Source organism: Magnolia sinica, chromosome 5, assembly GCF_029962835.1.
Source record: "Magnolia sinica isolate HGM2019 chromosome 5, MsV1, whole genome shotgun sequence".
NCBI lineage: Eukaryota > Viridiplantae > Streptophyta > Magnoliopsida > Magnoliales > Magnoliaceae > Magnolia > Magnolia sinica.
In genome coordinates this window covers 41,544,297-41,551,506 of record NC_080577.1, presented here as the reverse complement: position 1 = coordinate 41,551,506, position 7,210 = coordinate 41,544,297, and the positions used below count along the sequence as shown (strand labels likewise).

General features: G+C 37.3%; 1 non-coding gene across 1 annotated transcript; it reads left to right on the top strand.

Annotated features, from left to right (window-relative positions):
• Nucleotides 1-214: 214 nt before the first annotated feature.
• On the top strand, nt 215-321 carry LOC131247537 (small nucleolar RNA R71). Its single transcript, XR_009171820.1, has one exon. It is a non-coding gene; the product is annotated as a small nucleolar RNA R71 (small nucleolar RNA).
• The last annotated feature ends 6,889 nt before the right edge of the window (nt 322-7,210 follow it).

The following is a 7,210-nucleotide window of genomic DNA, read 5'->3' as shown; positions in this document are numbered from 1 at the left end:
TCCACCTTTCTCCTTTAATTGAGTCGGCCTAGACGTGGTGTTCGACTTTAGGTAATAGTCCCATGATTGTGTTTTTTCAGCAAGACTATCGAGGTAATCCCATACCTCGTCAACATTTTTATTAATGAATTCTCCATTACACATTGTCTCGACCATTTGGCGCATAGAAGATGTCAGTCCATCATAGAAAAAATTTGTAAGGCACCACGTTTCAAAGCCGTGTTGTGGGCATGAACTGACCAAATCCTTGAACCTTTCCCAACATTGGTAAAATGTTTCATCCTCCTTTTGGGTGAAGTTCATGATTGCTTTTCTAAGGGTAATCGTTTTATGATGTGGAAAGAATTTCATTATAAATTCCCTTTGCATATCATTCCATGTGCCAATGGATCTAGGACATAGTGAATGTAACCACGTCTTAACCTTCTCTTTTAAAGAAAAAGGAAACAGTCTCAGCCTGACTATGTCCTCAGACACATTTTGAAAATATAAAGTGGCTCTGATCTCATCAAACTCTTTCAAATGTAGATATGGTTCTTCAGATTCAAGCCCATGGAACTTAGGAAGGAGTTGGATAACCCCTAGCTTGATGTCCATATGTCCTGTGTTTTTAGAAAAAATCATGCATGAAAGCGTACTCACCCCTGTTGGTTGTAAATAATCTCGTAAAGTATGTGGCGGGGGTGCTTGATACACCTCATTCTCATCCTGAATGTCCTCCACCCTAGGTTCAGGAAGAAGAGGTTGGTTTTCAGCCATCACTTCAATTAACTCAGGGGATTTCGAGTGGTGTCTAGTCCTGCGATGGATAGTCAACCCCTCAACCAATCCTCCTTCAGTCAAAAGACGTCGAGTGTTGTCACGGGCCCACTTGGGCATGAAACACTCGCAGCCCTCAATCAAATTCGAAACCTAATCCTAAGAAAGGAAAAAGAAAATCTAGAAAGAAAGAGAGAGTTGGAAAGAAGTTACCAAATTGAAAGCCCTAAGTAACAACAGCTGCAAAAGAAAACAAAACAAGTCAGTTTCTAAAGAGAAGGTTTAGAATTAGAAAATCCTTAAAAAGGAAGATAGAAAAAAAACAGTTTCTAAAAGAAGAAATTCCTAAAAGAAAGTGAAAATTTCTAAAATAAATTAGGAAAGTCCTAAACTAGAAAGTAAGTTACTAAAAGAGATCTGAAAAATTGAAAGTAGATAAAGAACTCACCGAATTAGAAATTTCTATCTTAAAAGCCTACAAAATAGGAAAGTTAGTTTCTAAACAAAAATTCTATAAGTAGAAAATTAGGAAACAAAATTAGATTCTAAAAGAATTAGAATTAGAAAGTTACTAAAAAATAAAAATAGAAAGTTAATTTCTAAAAAGGGAAATAACTAACCTAGATTTTAAAAACAAAAGAAGAAAGTTTCAAAAAATAAACTATTTTCTACAAATAGGAAAATATTAGAATTAGAAAATTTCTAAAATTCAAACCCTAATTTTAAAAGTAGAAAAAGTAGAAAAATTAGGAAGGAATTACCAATTTAGATACTTATGTCAGGATCCTACAAAACAGGAAAACAAGTTAGTTCTAGAAATCAAATAAAAATCTAAAACTAAAGTTAGTCAAATTCTAATCTTAAACTAATTCTAAACCTAATTAATTTCAGAGAATCGCAACCGTCAGTCCCCGGCAACGGCGCCAAAAACTTGTTCACTCCCCAAGTATACGGTTGTGATGTAGTAATAAACTCGGTGAGACCGAGGTCGAATCCCAAGGGACTGATACCTGTACGTAATCTGAAACTAGGTAGAGATAGAACTAGCCTAAGATGAAATCTAAATCAAATATAAATTGATGAATAATGGTGAGAGATTAATGCAAAACTTAAGAGAAATCAGAGATAGGAAACTAGGGATTTAGAGGATCCACTTGTAGAGATAAGGGAGATCTACGGCCGATTCATGAACTCAACTGGACTTCGAGTCCCATCTTCATCCAGTTGGAAGATATAACCTAAAAATCAATTCTGAACTTCATTTAATCTAGTTTTCAAGTGATCAGACGGGTGTAAATTAGAATGGATTCCATCACAAAACCATGCCCATGAGACAAAGCAAACAACAGAATTAAACTAATTCACAGCGAATCTAGGTGATGTATGAATGTCAAGAAGAGTTCCGTCATTCCACCATGTCCAAGGGGCAATGGTAAACAATAGGGCGTCCTGGCTTCATAATCACAAGAAAAGAAAAGGAAATACTTAAGCCATCGCAGATCTACTATAATGTAAGTCACAATAAACCATTAAAAACTAAAGCATTCTTTCATCTAATTAGAGATCAAATATAGTTCATCACATGCATCCAAGCCGTAGGATCAACCCTATCACGCCACAAGCTTCACCTCTTAGCCCTAGCTAAGAGGTTTAGCCGACCATGATTGGCTAAATCAAAAATAAACAAAAAGAAGGAGAAAAGGAAAAGAAAAACCCAAATAACTCAACTCCCTCTCTCTGCTCATGTCCAGCCATCTCCCTGCAAAATTCCACCTCCTCCTCTCTCACGTTCTCTCTTTTCTTATAGGTAATGCAGGCGGTGGAGAGGTGTGCTGGCGTGCGTAAATCAGTTGGAGTTGGTTTCGTGCTTAAGTTTACGCAGCAGAAGGCGGTGGCTGCATAACAACATGCGAAAGGGCTTCCGCACCCAGAGAACGGGCGCTGCCTCCCCTCGTCCCTTGCTTATTTCCAAGAGAACAACGTCCCCTAGGACATTTTGGGATGGTCTACCCGATGGACGGTCCAGATTGTTCATACGATCATCATCATGGCTGTACAACGATCGTAGAATTCTGCCAGGGGCCGAAAGCGGAAACAGGGGGTTGCGCTGATCTCTGCGGGACCCACATGTGATATTTTTTTAATAGATCAGGGCCGTTCATTGGTCTTGTAGGGTCTATTTAGGCTATTATTCCAATTTTGAAATGGATTCGAGCTTTGAGTGGACCACTGCTCTGATCAACGTGCGGAGAACGCTCCAGTCTTTTCACTCTTGTTCTTGTGCATGGATGCATGGAAATGATCCGGTTATGGTCTAATTTCCCTCCTAGACACGATGAATGTGTCAGATTATCGATTTGCATGATGATGGTGGGCCATTGATGGATCAGCGGACGGACCTGCGCAGAGGAAAACAGAGACTCTCCTTCTCTGTATAGGAAAGTCGGGTGGGAGCGGTCAACGCTGTTTGACCGCTTGTGACGGGTTCAATGCACTGCGAGTACTCTTGCAGCAGTGTACGTGCAGTACTCGTTTGGGCCCCTCAGTGATATATCTGATAAATCCACACCATCCATTTCTTTTTTTTTTCATCTCATTTAATGCGTCGAGCCCGAGTTTGAAAATATCCGAATATCAGGTGGGCCCAAAATCAATGGTTATGGGTAGATCTGTCCTTTGGGCCACTTCTACAGGGATCTGAGGGATAGAATTCAATGTGTACGGTTAATTTATGGTCCTCAGGACATGTATGTAGTTTCGAGCCAAACGGATGGTGGGAACCTTATGATCTCGCATTCTGGACGATTTTCAGGCCACTTGAGCTTCAGTTTATCGATTTCCTCCGATCTCTGGCATGTAAATCCATCGATCTTGGTCCCCTGGGGTCTGTCCCTTGTCTTGGTGCCTCATCGGCGTTAAATCCATGCTTTTAACGTCCTATTTCAATCCAAGCTCGTAAATACACTCTGCATCACAAACACGATTAAATCGACCATTAAACAGTACCATGTTCATAAATCCAGGCAATAACTGGGGTCTGATATGCAATATTTGACCCTCAACAGATAATGAAATAACATATTAAAGAAGGAAGATACATTGAAATTCTAGATACAATAGAATGAAGAATACACACCATAAAGGTAGTCAGTTCGGCCTTGTTACCAGATCTAGGTAAACATTAGAAATAAAGATGTGATGTAATACTTTGTATCTGGGCAACATATGGTTGGCCCGGAGCGCATTCCTAGAACTCCATTCCGAGTTCATGTTATATAAATTTCTGGTTAATAAACATTTTTCCGACTTATTCAATCTTTCAGCCAATGTCGAAATAGGAATGCCTTCATCATTCACTTGAATGTCCATCAACCCAGAAATTAAGTGACGGTCTGCTTTATATGAACTTTCTCTAAACATGAAGGTCAAATCTTCAATAGAAACATCACCTATACATGCATACATTGCTTGTGCAATGGAGCGGTATGCCAGTCCACCCCAATTCAGAAAGTTATCCCATCCTACAGCAACAAGGAGGGGAATAATGTTGAATTGAACAAGATGGTTTGTATTGACGGTCTACTCAACAATTATGTTGCAGTGACGGATATCCCGCACATATTCCGGGTCCTCTTCGGGTGGTCGAAGAGTACGCACCGAAATGGAATGAGAAGAAGATGCTCGAGTAGGTTTCTTCTTCAGTCTACCTTCCATTGCAAGATTAAACAATAAAATGTAAGAAATGATTTAAGGGTTTCAAACCCAACAGATTTTTCCCTAAAACACCAAGGAAATCACAAGAAAACATGAAATAAAGGCAAGAATTAAGCCAAATGACAATTAAGGAACCCAACTCTGAAAGAAAAATGAAAATGATGCACATACCAAGTAGTAATCAAAGGTGGGTTTGACTAGTTAGAGAAAGGGCTGGTGAAGAAGAAGAAAGAAATGGAGAAAAAGTGATTTTTACACATTAAAAAGCCCTCCAACTGCACACCACGACTAGTCGAGTATGTACATGACCGGTCGTGCAAGCACAAAAATGAATAATTTTATTAATTTTTTAAATCTAAAAGTTTACATAAAAAATATACAAAAATAGAACGTGCAAACATGATAAACTCAGATCAAATTACACATACCAATATCCATTTTTAATTAGAGAACCTATTTCTATCAAGTGGTTTAGTGAATATGTCCGCAAGTTGATTTTCAGTTTGAACATAATCCAATGAAATAATTTTATCTTCCACTAATTCCTGAATGTAATGATATCTAATGTCAATATGTTTGGTTCGGGAATGCTGGATGGGATTTGTAGAAATATTAACTACGCTAAAATTATCACAATAAAGATTCATAGTATGTTGCGCAAACCAATAGTCATTTAACATTCTTTTCATCGACACAAGCTGAGTACATGAATTTTCAGCTGCAATATATTCAGCCTTAGCTGTAGATAAGTATACGGAACTTTGTTTCTTGTTATGCCACAAAACTAAACAGTTCCTGACATAAAAACATTCACCGCTGGTAGACTTTCTATCATCTATATTTCCAACCAAGTCAGCATCCGTATAACCAGCTAATTGAACATTAGTATCATGTAGATTGGCCTAACTTGCAACATATCTTATAATTCACTAGACAACAATAAGGTGTGATTCCTTAAGATCTGATTAATATATAGCACAGATGCCTACGCTAAATGATATATCAGGTCGGCTCGCAGTTAAATATAATAAGCTATCAATTGTATTACGATATAACCGAGGATCTACACTTTTACCTGTTGCATCCTTAGAAAGCTTAAGAGTTGTACTCATAGGAGTATCGAAGTTTTTGCCATTTTCAAATCCAAATTTCTTCACTAGATTTAGAGCATACTTAGTTTGAGAAATGAAAACACCATCGTCAAGTCGCTTAACTTGTAAACCTAGAAAGTAATTTGATTCTCCCGCTTGCTCATTTCAAACTTGGATTTCATCAACTCTGCAAACTCAATGGACAGGTTAGAACATGTAGAGCCATAGATAATGTCATCAATGTAAATCTGTACTATAAGTATGTATCATTATGCTTCTTAACAAAAAGATTTTTATCAACACTCCCCATAACAAAATCATGACTTAGCAAAAACTTTGTCAATTTCTCATACCATGCCCTAGGAGCTTGTTTCAAACCATAAAGTGCCTTTTTAAGGTAATACACATGATCAGAATATTTAGGGTCTTCAAAACTCTTAGGTTGTTCAATGTATACTTCTTCATGTAGATTGCCATTTAAGAAAGTACTTTTCACATCCATTTAATATATTTTAATCTTTTTAAAACAAGTAATGGATATGAACAATCTGATAGATTCAAAACAAGTTACTGGGATGAAGGTTTCATCATAGTCGATTCCTTCTATCTAAGTGTACCCTTGTACAACCAGTCTAGCCTTTTTTTCATAATGTTTCCTAATTCATCAGATTTATTTTTGAAAATCCACTTGGTTCCCATAATATGTTTATCAGACGGTCTTGGAACCAAATACCATATATCATTTCTAACAAATCATATCATTTCTAACAAATCAATTCAGTTCATCTTGCATGGCAACTATCTAGTTTTCATCAGTAAGTGCCCCTTTTACATTGGCTGGTGAAGTAAAACATGCATAATTGCATATGTTTTCCAATTGTCTACGAGTACGTACACCAGTGAGAGGGTTGCCTAGGATTTGATCAATAGGATGATCTTTGACTGATCGTAGTTCAAAGTTGGTTTGATAAGATGAGGAGTCAGGTTTATTAAATACAGTGACTTCATCATCTTCTGAACTAGATATTGGTGTGTTTAGGTGATCATCAATAACTACATTTATAGACCCCTGAATAACACATGTTCTCTGGTTTAGAATATGGTATGCCCGACTATTCAAGGCATAACCTAGGAAAATTCCTTCGTCACTCTTAGTGTCGAACTTCCCTAAATTTTCCTAGTCTCGTAAAATATAACACTTACTATAATTGATTTAGACCATGTAACAAGATAATTTAGATGAGCAAGATTCATTTACGATATAGCAATTCTCAGACGTTCTATGGCCATTTAATATCACACAACCTTTCTCATTTGATATCTCGCATCCTTGATTAGTAAATTTAACACTATGATTGTTATCGCAGATTTGAGATATGCTTAAAAGATTGTGCTTAAAACCTTCTACAAATAAAACATTCTTAAAAGGAGGAAGGTTAGAGATATGAATCATACCTTGGCCAATTATTTTACAGTTGCTTCCATCACCAAATGTGACTGAACCATCAGTCATATCTTTGAAGTTGGTGAATAAATCTTCGTCACCTATCATGTGCCTTAAGCAACCACTGTCTAGGTACCACTTTGATTTATTCGAAGCCTTGAAGGCAGTGTGCGCAACCAAGCAAGTAACCTTAAGAACCCAC